The sequence below is a fragment of the Panthera onca genome, chromosome B2, assembly GCF_046562875.1.
Source record: "Panthera onca isolate mPanOnc1 chromosome B2, mPanOnc1 haplotype 2, whole genome shotgun sequence".
NCBI lineage: Eukaryota > Metazoa > Chordata > Mammalia > Carnivora > Felidae > Panthera > Panthera onca.
Genome location: NC_138343.1, coordinates 77,426,305 through 77,446,333, shown reverse-complemented (window position 1 = coordinate 77,446,333; position 20,029 = coordinate 77,426,305). Strand labels below are relative to the sequence as shown.

General features: G+C 38.0%; 1 long non-coding RNA gene across 5 annotated transcripts in view; it reads left to right on the top strand.

Annotated features, from left to right (window-relative positions):
* The window catches only part of LOC132667356 (uncharacterized), a 260,339-nt gene that overhangs the window by 221,951 nt on the left and 18,359 nt on the right, over nucleotides 1-20,029 (top strand). The window lies entirely within an intron of this gene.

The following is a 20,029-nucleotide window of genomic DNA, read 5'->3' as shown; positions in this document are numbered from 1 at the left end:
TTTCTGTGCATTGATTTTATATCCTGCAACTTTGCTGAATTCATGAATCAGTTCTAGCAGTTTTTTGGTGGATCTTTTGGGTTTCCCATATAGAGTATCATGTCATCTGCGAAGAGTGAAAGTTTGACCTCCTCCTGGCCAATTTGGATGCCTTTTATTTCTTTGTGTTGTTTGATTGCAGAGGCTAAGACTTCCAATACTATGTTGAATAACAATGGCGAGAGTGGACATCCCTGTCTTGTTCCTGACCTAAGGGGGAAAGCTGTCAGTTTTTCCCCATTGAGGATGATATTAGCATTGGGTCATTCGTATATGGCTTTTATGATCTTGAGGTATGCTCCTTCTATCCCTACTTTCTTGAGGGTTTTTTTCAAGAAAGGATGCTGTACTTTGTCAAATTCTTTCTCTGCATCTATTGAGAGGATCATATGGTTCTTGTTCTTTCTTTTATTGATGTGATAAATCACATTAATTGTTTTGCAGATATATCCTGCATCATAGGTATAAATCCCACTTGGTCATGGTGAATAATTTTTTTAATGTATTGTTGGAGCCAGTTGGCTAGTATCTTGTTCAGGATTTTTGCATCCATGTTCATCAGGGAATTGGTCTATAGTTCTCCTTTTTAATGGGGTGTCTGTCTGGTTTTGGAATCAAGGTAATGCTGGCTTCATAGAAAGAGTTTGGAAGTTTTCCTTCCATTTCTATTTTTTGGAACAGGTTCAAGAGAATAGGTGTTAACTCTTCCTTAAATGTTTGGTAGAATTCCCCTGGAAAGCCATCTGGCCCTGGACTCTTGTTTTTTGGCAGAGTTTTGACTATAGTTGTATTTCCTTACTGGATCTGGGTCTGTTGAAATTTTCAATTTTTTCCTGTTTCAGTTTTGGTAGTGTATATGTTTCTAGGAATTTGTCCATTTCTTCCAGATTACCCATTTTATTGGCATATAATTGCTCATAATATTCTCTTATTATTGTTTTTATTTCTGCTGTGTTGGTTGTGATCTCTCCTCTTTCATTCTTGATTGTATTTATTTGGGTCCTTTCCTTTTTCTTTTTGATCTAACTGGATAGTGGTTTATCAAAATTGTTGATTCTTTCAAAGAACCAGCTTATGGTTTCATTGATCTGTTCTACTGTTTTTTTTTTTTTTTTTGGTTTCAATAGCTTTGGTTTCTGCTCTATTCTTTATTATTTCCTGTCTTCTGATATTTTTGGGTTTTATTTGGTCTTTTTCCAGCTCCTTAAGGCATAAGGTTAGGTTGTGTATCTGAGATCTTTCTTCCTTCTTTAGAAGGCCTGGATTGCTGTATACTTTCCTGTTATGACCACCTTTGCTGCATCCCAGAGGTTTTGGGTTGTGGTGTTATTATTTTCATTGACTTACATATACTTTTTAATTTCCTCTTTAACTGCTTGGTTAGCCCATTCATTCTTTAGTAGGATGTTCGTCAGTCTCTAAGTGTTTGTTACCTTTCCAAATTTTTTCTTGTGGTTGATTTTGAGTTTCATAGCATTTTGGTCTGAAAATATGCACGGTATGATCTTGATCTTTTTGTACTTGATGAGGGCTGATTTGTGTCCCAGTGTGTGGTCTATTCTGGAGAATGTTCCCTGTGCACTGGAGAAGAATGTATATTCTGCTGCTTTAGGATGAAATGTTCTGAATATATCTGTTAAGTCCATGTGGTCCAGCGTGTCATTTAAAGCCATTGTTTCCTTGTTGATTTTTTGATTAGATGGTCTGTCCATTGTTGTGAGTGGTGTGTTGAAGTCTCCTACTATTATCATATTACTATCAGTGAGTTTCTTTATGTTTGTGATGATTTATATATTTGGGTGCTCTCACATTTGGCGCATAATTGTTTACAATTGTTAGGTCTTCTTGTTGGATAGACCCCTTGATTACAATATAATGCCCTTCTGCATCTCTTGATACAGTCTTTATTTTAAAGTCTAGATCGTCTGATATAAGTGTGGCTACTCTGGTTTTCTTTTGTTGACCATTAGCATGATAGATGGTTCTTCATCCCCTTATTTTCAATCTGAGGGTGTCTTTAGGTCTAAAGTGGGTCTCTTGTAAACAGCATATAGATGGATCTCTTGTTTTTATCCATTCTGTTACCCTATGTCTTTTTTTTTTTTAATTTTTTTTTTTTAATGTTTATTTATTTTTGAGACAGAGAGAGACAGAGCATGAACAGGGGAGGGTCAGAGAGAGGGAGACACAGAATCTGAAACAGGCTCCAGGCTCTGAGCTGTCAGCACAGAGCCCAATGCGGGGCTCAAACTCACGGACAGCGAGACCATGACCTGAGCTGAAGTCGGCCGCTTAACCGACTGAGCCACCCAGGCGCCCCTACCCTATGTCTTTTGATTGGACCATTCAGTCCATTGACGTTTAGAGTGAGTACTGAAAGATATGAATTTATTGCCATTATAATGCTTGTAGAGTTGGAGTTTTTGGTGGTGTTCTCTGGTCCTTTCTAATCTTTGTTGCTTTTGGTATTTATATATCCATATTATATATATATCTATATATCTATATCTATATAGATAGATATAGATATAGATATGGAGATATATATAGATATATATATATATATCTCCATATCTATCTATCTATATATATCTCTATATCTATATCTATATCTATATCTATATCTATATCTATACATATGGATATATTTTTTTCATCTTTTCTCCCTAAGAGAGTCCCCTTTAAAATTTCTTGCAGGGCTGGTTTCGTGGTCACAAACTCCTTTAATTTTTGCTTGTCTGGGAACCTTTTTATCTCTCCTTCTATTTTGATTGAGAGCCTTGCTGTATAAAGAATTCTTGGCTTCATATTTTTTCTGATTCAGCACACTGAATATATCCTGCCACTCCTTTCTGGCCTGACAAATTTCTGTGGATAGGTCTGCTGCAAACCTGATCTGTCTTCCCTTGTAGGTTAGGGATTTTTTCTCCCTTGCTGCTTTCATGACTCTTTCCTTGCCTTGAGTATTTTGTGAATTTGACTATGATATGCCTTGTTGATGGTTGGTTTTTGTTGAATCTATTGGGGGTTCTGTGCTTCCTGGATTTTGATGTCTGTGTCTTTCCCCAGGTTAGGAAAGTTTTCTGCTATGATTTGCTCGCATAACTCTTCTACCCGTTTCTCTCTCTTCCTTTTCTGGGTCCCCTATGATTCTGATGTTGTTCCTTTTTAATGAGTCACTGATTTCTCTAATTCTTAAATCATGCTCTTTTGCCTTAATCTCCCTCTTTTTTTCTGCTTCATTATTCTCTATAAGTTTGTCCTCTCTATTGCTGATTCTCTGTTCTGCCTCATCCATCCTTGCCGCTGCTGCATCCATCCGTGTATGCAGCTCAGTTATAGCATTTTTAATTCATTCTGGCTATTTTTAACTTCGTTTATCTCTGCAGAAAGGGATTCTAATCTATTTTCCACTCCAGCTAGTATTCTTATTATCGTGATTCTAAATTCTGTTTCAGACATCTTGCTTGTATCTGTGTTGGTTAAATCCTTGGCTGTCGTTTCTTTGTGCTCTTTCTTTTTGGGTGAATTTATTTGTTTTGTTATTTTGAAGGGAGAAAAGGAATTAATGAGGTAGAAAAATTGAAATTAAAAAAATCAAAATTATAAAAAAATTAAAATTAAACACACATACACACACACAAATCTATTAGATGATGCTAGATCCTAGGTGTGTTTTGTTCTGGGTGTTGAAAGTGGTTTGACAGATTAGAGAAAAAAAAGGGGGGATGGGAAGAAAGAAAAAAAAGGAAATCGTTTGAGAATTTGAAAAATGAATACAGTGAAGTAGACTAAAATGAGATGATGGTGGTAAAATAGAATTTGAAAAAATTTACACAAAAGTAAAGAATATAGTAGAAAAAAGTAAAGAAAAATATTTTTAATAAAAATTAAAAATAAAAATGATTTTTTTCTCTTTTTGTATTCAAGAAAAAGAAACAAAAAAGGGAAAAAAAGGAAATCGTTTGAAAATTTGAAAAAGTGAATACACTGAAGTAGAGTAAAATAAAGTGAATGAATTAAAACAGAATTTGAAAAAATTTACACAAAAGTAAAAAGTATAGTAAAAAATTAAAGAAAAATATTTTTAACAAAAATTTAAAATAAAAATGAATGGTTTTTCTTTCTGTATTCAAGAAAAGGAAAAGAAGTGAAAAAGAGAAAAAAAAAAAGAAAATTGAATAGATGGACCTGCTAACAGGCTGAAATACGACTGAAATTACTTTGCTTTCCCCTAGAAGTCAGACTATGAACCAATTTATACTCCATTAACTAAGCAGGCAGTGAGAGTTGTGTTCTTGAAGAGAGAGGTTGGCCCAGTTGAGCAGGGCTCAGTGTAACGGGTTCATTCTCCACTAGATGGAGCTGCTAGCCTACTGGGGTGGAGTGTTGTGGCACTCATAAGTGCCTATGTGCATGCGTGGGAGTGGTGAAAAAGGTGTCACCCAGGTACCCAGTCTCTAGTATTGGAACTCTGTTCTCCCTGATCAACAAGTGTGCGCCTGTCCTCTGTCTTCAGCTCTCATCCACTCTCTGCTTTTTTACTGTCTGTGACCAAGCCTCAGGCAGTACCTCTCTCCCGAGTTTTGTCTCAGATGCGGCTGTTTTCCCCGGCCCCTTACTTCTGAAGGACTGCGGCTTTGACCCGTTCTGCCCCTCTGTGGCAAGGTCTCACCAAGCAATGGCCGAATATCGGCTGCACCCAGGAACACTTTGTGGACCCTGCTGCTGCCGGTGCCCGGAAACTGTGGCCAGGTGCCAGCCTGCCCCAGAAAAAGTTCACGAGATAGTGTAGCAGCAGCGTTTCAGGGATTATGGAAAATCACAACACACATCTGGCACCAGGCCTCACCCTTAATGACCTTGTTGCAGCACCAGCAAATCTGGCTGTTCTCTGGGGTCTGCTGGGACCAGGTGGCTTCAACAGTCTCTACCAAATGTCCTTCCAGCAGTGGAACTGCTTTTCCCCTTGTGGCCTAAGAACCTCCTGGACCCCACTCTGCTCCTGGGGATTCGCCCTTCCCACCAGAGCACCACCAGGTATTGGAGTTGCAGACTTTGGGCTCCCCTTATTTATAGTCTTAATGGAATTTAAGCCCTCTCCTTTCTCCTTTCTCCCTTTTTAGTTTAGTCCCTGCAGCTGTTTCCAATTTTCCACTTTCTCTCCAGCTGCTTTTGGGGAGGGGTGCTTTTCCCTTATTCTCACCCCCTCCCCAGTCTCCATCTTCTCTCTACCCACAAAAGTGGCTCCCTGCCCGCCACGGCTTCTCACTCCCCAAATTCACCTCTCCGTGCCGCGTACCTGCTGAATTCTGTGCTTCAGGTTGTGCAGATTGTTGTGTTAATCCCCCAGTCAGTTTTCTAGGTGTGCAGGATGGTTTAGTGTTGGTCTGGCTGTATTTCATGGACGTGAGACACACAAAAAACTTCCATGCTGTTCTGCCATCTTGGCTCCTCCTCTGCTTTTCCCTTCTTAAATCTTGGTATTCCCTAGGTGATTTTAGTGTGTCCTTAATATATCCCAAATCTATATTACTAAATAGAAATGCTTTTATTTATAAGTTCATCTGCCCACTGGATAGCTCCACATGATGTTGCATGGGCACCTTAAATTTGACGTTTCTCAAACTGAAATCCATATTCACACTCAAATTTGCTGCTTCTGTATTTTGGGACCAGTCACCTAAGACAAAACCTAAATCACCTGTCCTACATATTTCCTTCATTAACGTTAAAGAAATTTTACTCTCTGCCCATCTAGGTACCTACCCTCTCTTTTCAGGTCCCATTCTCATTTTCTGCTTGTATTATTGGAATAGCTCCCTAAATAGCTACTTTGATTTTAGTTTTGCACCTTTCAAATCCCCAATCAGTACAACACTGTATCAATTTTGAAAGCTTTGCTCTGCTGCAAATAAGAGAAAGCACAGTGGAGGTGTTTTAAGTAATGCAACATAAGATTTCTCACAAATGAGAGTTTGGAGGTTATCTATCAGTCCAGGGATGATTCCATGGTTCTGTGATACCATCAAGGACCCTGGTTCTTTTATTTCTGCTTTGCTATTATTCATTGTTGACTTTTTGTCCTCATGCATGATGCCTCATGGTTGCAAGATGACAGCTACAACTCAATGCAGTAAGTCTTACTTTAAAGCCTTGTGAACTTCTGCTCTTTTTTTTCTAGGAAGATAGGACTTTCACAGAATGATCCTGACAGATTTCCCTTCACAATTCACTGGTTAGAACTGGGTCACATAGCCCTCTTACCTATAATGTGAGTAAGCAAGTGAATGTCTTTTTTTTTCCAACCTCCACTGTGAGAGGTGGACAAGGAGAAAAGATGGGAATAGATTGCATTGGCTAACTAGCTGTGTCAAATCCAAAATTATAAACTAACCTCCTGCCCAAAACTTCTCAAATAAATTTCTGTTGCCCATAGAATAATGCCCAAGTTTTGTAGCATGGCATGTAGACCCCGTCATCAACTGGCCACTCTAACATTTATTTCCTGATATTTATTTTTACCTACCTCCACTTTTGTGGAGCAGGGGGAGGAAGGAGAATCTGACAGACTAACCAAATTATTTATATTTAATGTGATGAAGGATATAGCTAAAGGAGCTGTTTAAATTATTGCACTCAACAAAGTTTAATGTTTATATTATTTGATGGTAGATATATATAAGGAAGATTAATATAGTTGTATAGAGAAAAAGAAGTTATGTTTTCTCTGCTTACAGGGTGATAAATCTGCTATCCCATTAGAGAGCATTGGAGGACATTGGGAAAGTTCGGAAATTAAGATAATATGGGAAATTGCCTAATATAACAACTGATACCTTTGCAGTTTAAGATATTAAGGAAGAAAGTTTAAGAATTTCCTCCAAAGACAAAAAAAAATATGTTTTCAACAGGTTTAATATTATTTCTGAAATTCTATTTTACTGTGCTAAGAACACCTAGCATTAAATCTACCCTCTTAATAACATTCTAAGTGTACAACACATTGCTGTTGATTATAGGTACAATGCTGTACAGCAGATCTCTAGAACTTATTCATTCTGCATAACTGAAGCTTTATGCCCATTGATTAGTAACTCTCCATTTCCCCCATAACAGTTTTATTAATCACAATTTTTGCTCCTAGACAAATATACCCACTCACAGGCACCTTCATGCATTTATGGAGTTGGTTTATCACAATCATAGGTGAGTTAACTGGGGAGATCACCTGTGATGGGTCAGAGATATGGGACAGTTTTGATGGTAGTGTCAAAGAACCACCTTTGTGTTCAATGTTCACATTTTTTTTCTTTTTGTATAAAAGTTTTGATGATCTTTAGCACCAAAACCTTTGGTCTTGGTAGATGACCTAATATCATATTGTTTACCCTATAGTACAGTGAGGTTCAGGACATAGCCTGCCTGTCACTGACTTGCTGTATTGGTAGAATTCAGCACACTTCTCTGTGGAAGAATGCCATTTGATATATAACCTTTCTGAAGTTCCATTTTTTTTTTAAATTTTTTTTTTAACGTTTATTTATTTTTGAGACAGAGAGAGACAGCGCATGAACGGGGGAGGGTCAGAGAGAGAGGGAGACACAGAATCTGAAACAGGCTCCAGGCTCTGAGCGGTCAACACAGAGCCCGACACGGGGCTTGAACTCACGGACGGCGAGATCATGACCTGAGCCAAAGTCAGCTGCTTAACCGACTGAGCCACCCAGGTGCCCCTGAAGTTCCATTTTTTTTAAGTTTATATATTTATTTTGAGAGAGAGGGAGAGGGAGAATCCTGAACAGTCTCCACACTATCAGTGCAGAGAGCCCAATGCAGGGCTTGAACTCATGAACTGTGAAATCATGACCTGAGCCAAAACCAAGTGTTTGGCCGCTGAAACAACTGAACCACCCAGGTGCCCTGACGTTCCTTTTTATAATAGTCCCATCTTTTGATAAGTTTCCACATATTTAAACTTCCACATAATTACAGACTTCCATTTTCTTTCTTTATTGACATCTTAACCTAAACTTAATTTTCCAGTTTTCTATTACAATGCCCATTGAAAATTAAATTGAGCCCTTTGTTATCACATTCTTTTTTGAAATCACATTCTTATAACCAAGTTAATGTTATTTCAAATAGTACTAATAAATTTATATTAACATGCCATTAATAAAATTACTATTAATTTCAGAGAAGGGAAAGTGCTGAATGCATATTATCTAATAACATAAACTGATTTTCTTTTTTTTTTAAATAAAAATTCTTTTATATCCTGTACATACGTTATATGTAATCTAGAAGATATTGGGCATGAAGCAAAGTTCCAAGCTACTGCTGGCTGGGGATATTTAATGGTATTACACAGGAAGCATAAGGCATTGTGCAAGTGGGAATCTGTTTTTAGTTTGACTTGAAAATAGAAGAGACTTTACTTACCAAATAGGCTTTAAATCTTGTCCTGTATCATCACAGTGCAATAAAAACAAACAAACAAACAAACAAACAAACAAACAAACAAAACAACCAATAAACCCTGATTTTGCAAAGAGAATGCAACTGCTAAAGAGACTCAGGAACAGGGTGTGCAACTTATAGAGAAAGAGTTACGACATTACAAAATCATGGCTGGGGTTAATTAAGAAAATAAACAAACACAGTAGGGATTGTTCACAATCAGGAATCAGGAATGCAAAACCTTCCAACTCAGGCAGTGAGGAATACAGTGAAGAGGCTTCATTCTAGGGCAGACTGTGTACCCTGGACACTGTTTGGAATTTATCTCCGAATATTTAGCAAGGAGGGAGCAAAGAAGGTATCAGAGCCCTGGATAGAACAATGTATGTAAAGTAATCCATATACATTTTTAACTAGGGAGGGTAGGCTTAGTCATCTAAAATTATTTTGAACAAAAACTAAAAAGAAAGAAAAGTACAATATTATAAACACATGCACTCACATCACTTCACATTAATAAGATCATTTCAATAAATTCTTATTGTCAAAAAACCCATAAATTGGAACCCTTGGGAATCACTCCATATAGACATTTGGACCCTGTGTATTACTGGAGATAAGATTCTGTTACATTAGGTAAAACTGTGAGTCAGCTTTGCTAACAGAATGATGGTTTGAGTTAACAAGGTTTATTTCTTTCTTATTATGATTGGGCTATGGTGCTCAGGAGTTAAAAGAAGAGAATCACTGATGCGATCCTTACATGTGCAGTGGAAAAAGAAAAAAAATAAAAACAAAGTCTTTTTGGTGTGCGTTTGGGATGATAGAGTTTGAGGACCCTGAAAGGCAATGAAAGCCAGAGCACTGGTCGCAATTCCTTTTTCCTTCCATAGTCCTACATTCTAACTTTCCTGGAAGGACTCCAAGACTCACTGAGGTTTCAGACATGAAGGAAATTTGTATTGTTAATAAGAATTTCATAATGCCCTTCTATAGATTCAAAGCAAACAAACCAATATAAAGCTTTAGTTGCTTGTCTATGTTTTTCCTTTGGATCATGTATTAGTTTCCTGGGCCCCCATAACAAAATAATGCAGATTAGCTAGCTTAAATAGGAATTTATCGTCTCATAGTTCTGGAGACGAGAAGACTGAGATTGAGGTATCAGCAGGGTTGGTTTCCTCTGAGACCTCCCTCCTTGGCTTGTAGATGACCATCTTCCTGTGGATTCAGGTAGTCTTCTCCCTTCAAATGTCTATGCCCTAATCTCCTCTTCTTATAAAAACACCAGTTGTACTGGAATAGAGTCCACCCAAAGACCACATTTTAAACTTAAGAATGTCTTTAAAGATGCTATCTCCAAATATAGTCACTTTTGGAGTTTGGCGTTACTGAGTTATGGTTTGAATATATGAATTTGGAGGGTAAGGGACACAATTCAGCCCATAACAAATCACAACTCAGACCTGGATAGTCTTTCCAACTCAGATTTTGTGATCTTTCCCTTCCTACTGCTCTGATACACTGCCAAACATGGTGTGTGACAACTCCGGGAGACTGAGAGCATCAGCTGGAAGTGATTAGTAGAACTAAAGCCCACACCATCCCCATCACCTAGAGGAATAGAGCACAAATGGATAATTGTGTGGTAAATTTTTCAAAAGGGGCTGTAATGAGCAGAGGACAGTTTTGACCATTGTTCTTTGCTTTGTGAGGAGCTATCTCATTCCATTTATGACATTAATAAAGCTGGTGATTGGCATCATTTATCATGACAAATTCCTGCAAATGTGCAAAGGCCAACATTCCATGTTCCAAAATAAAAGACAGGGGTACATAAATGGTGCAGATTTTTTTCTCCAGGAAATACTTCTGATGAATAAGACGTCATCAGCATGCTGTGCTTCTTAGAGATGGTTAATGAGAAATTTGTGATGCAATGTCTGGGTCTGCTTTCACACTCACATTCCTAATATGAGCAAAATTCTTTGGTTCAAAAACAGCAGACAGTACATAAGGGAGAAAATGGATTAGCTTGTTTCCTCCTCTATTACTTTGTTACTCAAACCCAGCCAAATATTGAGGATATTTTAGTTTCTGATACCAGCATATTTAATAGCAATAAAGACGATAATGAAAAAAAGAACAGTATTTATTTATTTAATGTCTACTTATGTGCCAAATACCAGGCTAAGTATGTAAAGGATACAGGGAAATTTAAATCTCCACTTCCCTGCTGTTCCTCAGACTTAGCATTTGCATTCCAATTGGAGAAACAAGATACACAGGAAGAAATTTAAATTAACAGTAACAGCCTGAACCACAGCAGATAAGATAATAAATAATTATTGCTAAATGAGTGGAATAAACACTAAATTTTGTGAAAGAAGCCTTTTCCAGCTGGGTAGGCAAAAGAAGGCTTTAGGAGGAAGAAGAAATTTGAGCTGAATGTACAAGGATAGAAAGGGAATGTGTAGAATAAAGAAGGAGATTATTAGGAGAAAGACAGGTTTATACCAAGTTCTAGTGGAATTTGAAAAGAGGAAATACATAAAGACTTTATCTTGGCATTTAGAAGTCATTGAAGTTTTGGGACAAGAACAATGTGATGAAATTGCTGTCTTAGGAATAGTTTAGGTACTGTTACAATAGCTAATGTGTGGAGTGACTAAGAATCCAGTATATGCAAGGTGGTATGAAAAAAGGAAGATAGAACTGAGAGAAACTGGAAATAAATAATGGAATAGATGTGATGAACACTGATGATGTCAGTGAGAGGAAAGAACAGAAGGTGATGCCTGGGTTGTTAAGGCTGAACGAGTCTGGGTAACCCAGAGAAGAGTGATAGCATTAGTGGTTAGTGATGACATTAGTAACTTGGGGACACTTTCTCTCTGAGAAGATGAAGGGTTTCACAGATGGAGACAGATGGATGTTCAAGGAGGAGTACACTGTGGGTAGTTGAAGATGTAGGTCTGGGAGGCAGGAGAGCCGCTGAGGCTACCAAGACATAGAAAAGGGTTACCCTCATAGAAGAAGGCAAAACAAGGACTCTAACAGGAACAGGTTAGAAAAAGAAAATTTTAAATATAGAAAGAAATTACATTTTATTTGTTAGAAGCAGGATTTTTTTCTACATTTCAGTATGTAAAAGTGGAAAAAATATTTTTGTTTGCAAATAATTGCAGTATGGGATCTGATATATGTGACATTAAGAGAGAGTTATGTATGCTAGTCTGTTCTTGTTGAAGAAGCGCTGAATAGCTATAAATAAAAAAAATTTTTTTACATTTATTTATTTTTGAGAGACAGAGAGAGACAGAGCACAAGTGGGGGAGGGGCAGAGAGAGAAGGAGACACAGAATCCGAAGCAGGCCCCAGGCACTGAGCTGTCAGCACAGAGCCCGATGCGGGGCTCGAGCCCACAAACTGTGAGATCATGACCTGAGCTGAGGTCGGACGCTCAACCGACTGAGCCACCCAGGCGCCCCCAGAATAGCTATAATTTTTACGAATCAAATGATGTTTTGGGAGGGTGAAGGGAGTATGATAAACACATGTGGTGCATCGATGAATTTAAGTAAGGTACTAATACCACTGTGGTCAGTGCAATGGCCATTATTGCAGTCGGTCAAGTACTCAATTAAATATGACATTTTTAGTTTACGTTAAAAATATAATCTATAAAAAATTGAGCCTGTGTTCATATACCTAAGACATGATGTGACTTTTAGTTCATTTGGAATCTGATGATTTTGAATTAAACACAATCCATTTTGACAGGTGCTTCTGAGCACATGCATGGCACTGCTGGTGTCATAGAATTCTTCAAAGGTAAATTAGACACTGCTTCCTTCCAGAAGTAAGGAAAGAGTACATGCTTATTAACTATCTGCTTACTATGTGGTACAGGCACTCTTGCTCAGCTCATGTTAAGCCTTCATCATATGTGTTACCTTATAATCCAGTGTCAGAGCAAACACATATCCCGATGACTTTAATATCAACAAAGCCTCAATAAAATGATAGAGGTTGGCATAGGAAACAAGGGGAATAATTGCATCCGGAAGATCCAGGAAAACCCTTTTTCTAGGGTAATGTCTAAGCTGGACTTTGACATATGAACAGGAAAATTAATATTTTTTAACAGGACCATCCAAGTGCCATAAAGGCAAAATCAGTTGCTGGAATAAGTTGTCAGCCTGTCAATATCATATATAGGCAAAATCACTAAGAAGTTATCTTATTTAGTTCCACAGTTGTAAATAAATAGCCAAATAATTTATGTGCACATATGAAATAGAACTGGATTTTTTAGTATTGAATGCATTTAGAAGAGATTTTTTTGAGGGTGGTTGATAAGTGTGGTGAAAATTTTATGTGTAAACTTGGCTAGGCTCTGGCTTTCAATAGTTTGGTCAAACACTAGAATAGATGCTGCTGTGAAGGATTTTGTAGATGTGGTTAGTTAGCATCTACAGTCAGATGTAGATGAGTTGGAGATTACACTTAACAGAATGGGTGGGCCTGATCCAATCAGTTGATGGCCCTAAAAGCAAAAACAGATTTTTTGAAGGTGAAGGAATTCTGCCTCAAGAATATAACAATCTCCTCAATTTCCGGCCTTTTGGACCTGCCAGCCCTCACAACTGCATAAGCCAATAAATCTCTTCATGTATATGTATGAAGGATTTTGTATTTCTCTGGAGAATTCTGACTAATACACTTGAGTGTGTGGAAGGGCTTTGAAACCCAAAAGTACATGCTCAGGTATCAGTGGATGTTTTTTTATATTCCTTCTGCGGGAAAAGAGAAGGTAGTAGACTCCTGGGCTAGGCATACCATCAGTTTCCTCAGCACATGTGTTGTGATAGGAATCTCTCTCCTACCCACCCCCATTCCCACCCCATCTCCCTCCTTCCCTCCCTCCCTCCCTCTCTCTCTCTCTCTCTCTTTTGAATCTCCTTGTGCTCAACCACAGTGACTCTTAGCCTCCTAGTCTCCATTAGGCAACCATCCAGAAAAGAACCTCTCCAAGGAGGGGATCTTCTCATTCTCCATGTATCCTCACCTGATCAGGTGACCACTTCAGAGCTATGAAATTCTCAAGACTCAAATTCCAACAGAGAGCTAAGATGCTTTCATTTAACTTTGGTTTTGGAGATGAACTTTGGAATCCAAATTTACCAAAGACCTTTATATTTTGGTAGTTATGAAATAAAAATTCTAACTTGTTTCTTATTTAATTCCTTTGTCTTTACCAGTTAGAACTTGGGCATGTGGTGCAGACCAGTGGGGATTGATTTAAATGTTAACTCCAAAATGGTGTTAATGGATCTCAACTTATTGCTGTGAAGAATCTGGTGTTCACTCTTTCATCTTTTCTGAATTTTCTATGAAACATATTTCTTTTATAATCAAGAAATAACCATAAACTTTAATTTTCTGTCAGTGTAGACAAGTCAGATGTATTAATTTTCTATTGCTGCTGTAACAAATTACTACAAACTTAATTGCTTGAAAACAATAAAAACTTACACTCTCACAGTTGTGTAGGTCAGAAATCTGAGTTGGCTCAGATACTTTCTCTGCTCCTGGTTTTACAAGGCTGAATGCATAGTGTTGGCAGAGCTGTGTTCTTCTCTGGAGGTTCAGAGTATGCATTCCCTCCCAGGCTCATTCAGATTGTTGATGGAATTCAGTTCCTTGTTGTTGTACAACTGAAGTCCCTATCCTGTTGGTCAAAGTTCAATCTCGGATTCTAGAAGCTGCCCATATTCCTTGGCTTGTGGCCTCTACCTCCATCTACAAATCCAGTAACATTGGGTCAAGCCCTTTTCATCTCTTTGGCTGTAAGGGTTCACATATTATATTAGACCCACTTAGATAATCAAAGATAATCTTTTTATTTTAAGGTAAACTGACTAGTAACCTTAATTCCACCTGAAAAATCCTCCCGCAACAGTACTGGATTAGCATTTGACTGAAAAGCCAAGAGGAGGGATCTTGGGGGACAGCTTTAGAATTCTGCCTATCACAACAGGCTACCAACACTTCCTTCTTGCTGGAACCTGCAGAGGTTTGATCCTGTTTGAATTTTCCACAGGTTACCTTAGTACTTACCATGATTAATAATTGCAAAATGTAGTTTCGGGAAAGGATCCAGAAGGCACAAAAAGGGGTTTGCTCCTTCAGTTTGTTGGGCAAGTCCTCTTGATTGAAGAGAATTAGCTTCAAATTAGACATTCTCCAATATTTTCACACTTAACTGAATCAGAACTGTCTTTCAAAGGCCACAACTTACTCTGCTGCCATTACTGATCCTTTCTGACTCCTGTACCACAGTTGGGTCTTTTGACCAGTCACTGTTCATCTTTTGTCTGGATGTTGTGTCATTGCCAAACATTGGTTCATTCCTGTCTTAGATGTTGACACCTCTAATATCCCATTCATTGGCTCTTTCTCCTATAACACATGGTATTTCTTCCCAAGTCTCCTTTATACTTAGCTTTTCCTGTTATTTCAGTGATACCATTGTCCCAAGTAACTCATCTAATTGCAGAATGTTCTTCCTTCACATCAATTTGGATGACTTCCTGTGCTCATGTTGTCTTCCTCCACGTGAAATATGGGCTCACATGAGGGGCTTGTGTTTTTGGTGGGGAGCAGTGTGTGCTAGACTGTCTAGCACAGGATGTGCCTAAGGTATAAACTAAATAGGAAAGCTAAATTCAGCACAGGAAGGGGTAGGCAAGAGACCTCTCTGGGGATATTTGAGACAGAAAAAGCTAGGTAGGCTCAGTGGTTGCACAGATATGACCTCTAACACTGATTCTAATACAATATTCCACTCTACGTATGAGTTATGTGTGCTTCCCAGACAACATAGCCAGGCTTTATATTCAGGTAATCTTAGGGCTTGGGTACAGGAAAGTCAGTACTTGGTTGTTGTTGTTGTTGTTGTTGTTTGTTTGTTTCTTATTGATCCTATCCTTTTATTTTCCTGACATCTCTAAGCACTTACTAAATGTGTTGATATTGGATATTTTATCAATCTACTCATTCTTCTAAGATTGTATAATAGGTTTTATCTCACAATATTATATTTTTCTCACAATATTTTAAAAACGTTTTTATGGTTTCTAAGTTTAGATTCTGACACATCCCACAAATTTAATAACAGTCACAACATAAATGTTGACATTAAGCCATCAGTGAAGATTATTAATAAAGATATTTAATGGGATCCTGTTGGGCAGTGTTCACTTGTGTGGTTAATACACATGGTTGGCAAAGGAACTCTAGACTAATGCCCATTTGTGGACATATTTTAATTTATCAACAGTTAATTCAACAAATAGCAAACAAAAACAAAAGACAAAACAAAACAAAACTAGGAGCACTGCACACCTATTAGAATGATCAAAATCCAAGAACACTAAAAAAATCAAATTTTGGCAAGGATGTGAAGCATTAGGAACTCTTGTTCACTGCTGGAGAGAATGCAAAATGATACAACCACTTTGGAGGATGGTTTGGCATTTTATTCCAAAACTAAACATACTCTTACTATATGATCCAACAACTGAGTTCCTTGATATCTACCTTGAAAAACTGAAAACTATGTCTACACAAAAACCTTCACATAAGTGCTTTACTCACAATTATCAAAACTTGGAAGCAACCAAGATGTCCTTCAGTAGGTGAATCATTAAATACGTTAAATAAATTGTGGTCCATCTACTTCCAGCGAAGATGTGGAGTAGGAGGACTCTAACTTCACTTTGTTCCATGGATACAACTAGATGATACCCACATTTGTGTAAATAACTCAGAAAATGACCCGAAGATTGGAAAACCAGACTCTCCATGCTAAATATAGAAAAGAGGCCACACCGAAGAGGGTAAGAAGGGCAGAGATGCAGCTAGGAGCTAAACAGACCTGAGGCACTGTCCACAGAAAGGAGGGACATTGCAAGTGTGGGGATGGGAAAGAAACAGACCTCACGTCAGGCACCCCAGGAATGAGGAAACCACATGGGGAAGACAAGTCTCCATAACATTTGGCTTTGAACACCAGAGAAGCATAATTTCAAGAGATCTAACAATCAGCTGGGCTTAACACTTGGAACTTTTAAAACCATCAGGCTCAGCTCTGGGAGAGCTGAGAGGGTAATAGGAAACTGAGTCCCTCCCCTTAAAAGACAGCATAACAAACAGCCCCATGGAGATACAGCATAGAAGCAGCAGTTTGAAAAATGCCTGGGTATATGGGAAGGAGATTTTTATTTTTTACTAATCTCAGAGCATTTTCTGGAGGGGAAGGAATCTTTGAGAGACTTCTCCAAGAACAAAATTGTTGGCAGTTGGTATTTCCCTCCCTCACTTCCCAGCCTAGATACACAGACACCTGCAGGAACTCAGCATGTTCACTCTTCAACCAGCTTGGTAACAATGTGCCCCATACCTATGTTCTCTTGTGGATATGCCTCTTCTAGCCAAGCCTTCACTCCAGGTAGCCTCCCACAACAGACCTGCACACATTTTGGTCACACTGCACATCCTGCCTCCGTGTTCTCTTGCCAACCTGCCCACTCGAACATGCCCTTGACTGAAGCCCATCCAAAGTGGTGCCACAAGCTTGGCAGTGTGTAGGCAGCCCTGGCAGAGGTCAGAACCTCTTCAAAGTGATGTCTGACTTAGAAAGAAGGGAAGATAAACACACATAACAGTCTGACTGCAGCCCCAGCAGTGGGCTGGGGCCTGACAGCTGGTCTGACTACAGGCCCCACTCACCAATGAAAGCTTCTCAGGGGACAGTGCAGGGAAAGTGCTCTACAGTTCAGTGCTACTGCATCTCTGGCAAATTCCTGGTCTGACTCAAGTCAAGTCCAAGGCAGTCCCAGACTGGCCCACTAGTGACACAGGGACAAAACTCTGCCCACAAGGTAAAGAGAGCCATTTCCGATGACTTGACTGAAGGCAAAAGTGGCTCAGCCACAGTAGTAAGGCACACACAACACACATAGGAGATACTTTGAAGCGCCAGGTTCTGGTGAACAGGGGACATTGAACTACAGGGCACTACAGTACCTCCTCTTCGTAAGGCCACTGCTTTCAAGAGCAGCAGACATATCTCAGTCTTATAATACATAGAACCAGACATAGAGAGTTGAGTAAAATGAAGAAACAGAGTAATATGTCCCAAATGAAATAATGGGACAAAATCACAGCAAGAGAGCTAAATGAAATGAAGATAACTCATATACCTGACTGAGAATTTAAAGTAATGATCATAAAGATACTCACTGGACTTGAGAAAAGAGTGGAGGACCTCAGTGAGACAATTAACAAAAAGATAGAAAACATAAAAAAATAAACAGAGATAAAGAAGTCAATAATTGAAATTAAAAATATACTAGATGGAATAAATAATAGACTAGAGGAAACAGAATAACAGATCAGTGACCTGGAGGACAGAGTAATATAAAGCAGTCAAACTGAACAGGAGAGACAAAAAAAAGGTACTAAAATGAAAATAATCTTAGGAAACTCAGCAACATCATAAAGTATAATAGTATTTGCATTATAGGGATCCCAGAAGAGATAGAGAAAGAGAAAAAAATTACTTGACATAAGAATAGCTGAAAACTTCCTGAATCTGGGGAAGAAAACAGAAGTCCAGATCCAGGAGGCACAGAAAGCCCCTGACAGAATCAATCCAAGATACATAGTAATTAAAATGGCAAAAGTATAGTTACATATAAGGAAAACCTTATAAATCTATCAGCTGATTTTTCAGCGGAAACATTACAAGCCAGAAGTGCTCAAAGAGAAAAATCTAAAGCCAAGAACACTCTATCCAACAAGACTACCATTCAGAATAGAAAATGAGATACAGAGTTTCCCAGACAGGAACGACTGGATGTCTCAGTCAGTTGGGCACCTGACTCTTGATCTTGGCTCAGGTCATGATATCATAGTTGTGGGATTGTGACCCGCATAAGGCTCTAAGCTCAGTGTGGAACCTGCTTGGGATTCTCTCTCTCCCTCTCTGTGCCATTCCCTTGCTTGCATGCTCGCTCTCTCTTGCTCTCTCTCTCAAAATAAATTAATAAACATTTATAAAAGTAATTTCCCAGTCTTACTGCTCTACAGTCAGATAAACAAAAGTTAAGGGAATTCATGACCACTAAACCAGCCCTACAAGAAATATTAAAGGGAATTATTTGCATGGAAAGGAAAGACCATAAGTAAGAGTAAGAAAAGTAAGAAGCACAAAAGCATCAAAATTAAGTATATCTATAAAAATCAGTCAAAGGATTTGTAAAATAGGAGGATGTAAAGTGTTACACCACACACCTAAAACATGGAGGGGAGAGGAGTAAAGAATGAGTTCAATCTTAAGTGACCATCAACTTAATATAGAGTACTATACGCAGAAGTTTTATATATAAACTTAATGATAATCACAAATCAGAAAACAGTAATAGATATGCAGAAAATAAAAAAACAAGGAATCCAAGCATACCACTAATGAAAGCCAGCAAACCATGAGAGTAGAGAGAACGGAAAGAAAAGAACAGAGAAGAACTACAAAACAACCATAAAACAAGCAACAAGTGGCAATAAGTACATACCTATTAATAATTACTTTAAAAGTGAATGGACTAAACACTCCAATGCAGCAAAAGCAGTTCTAAGAAGGAAGTTTATAGCAATATAGGTTTACCTCAAGAAGCAAGAAAAAAATTCTTAAATAATCTAACCTTACACTTAAAGGAGGTAGAAAGAAGAACAAACAGAAACCCAGATCAGTAGAAAGAAAGAAATAATAAAGATTAGAGAAAAAGTAAATGAAATAGAAACTAAAAAAAAAAAAAAAAGAACAGATCAATGAACTAAGTACTGGCTCTTTGAAAAGATCATCAAAATTGATTTTAAAGAAAAGGAGAGAGAGGACTCAAACAAAATAAATGATAGAAGATAAATAACAGCCGACACCACAGAAATACAAAAGATTGTAAGAGAATATCATGACAAATATGAAAAGTTGTATGCCAAGAAATATGACAGCCAAGAAGAAATGGATAAATTCCTAGAAGCATATAACCCCACAAACCTGAATCAGGAAGAAATAGAAAATTAGAACAGCCTAATTACCAGCAATGAAATTGAATTAGTAATGAAAAAACTCTCAACAAACAAAAGTCCGGGACCAGATCGCTTCACAGATAAATTATACCACATATTTAAAGAAGAGTTAATATCTATTCTCAAATGATTCAAAAAATAAAAGAGAAAATAATTCCAAATTCATTCTATGAAGCCAGCATTACCTTGGTATCAAAACTGGGACTACAAAAAAGAGAACTATAGGCCGATATCTCTGATGAACATAGATGCAAAAATCCTCAGCAAAATATTAGCGAACCAAATCCTAGAATACATTAAAAAAATAATTCACCATGATCAAGTGGGATTTATTTCTGGGATTCAAGGGTGGTTCAAATTTGTAAATCAATCA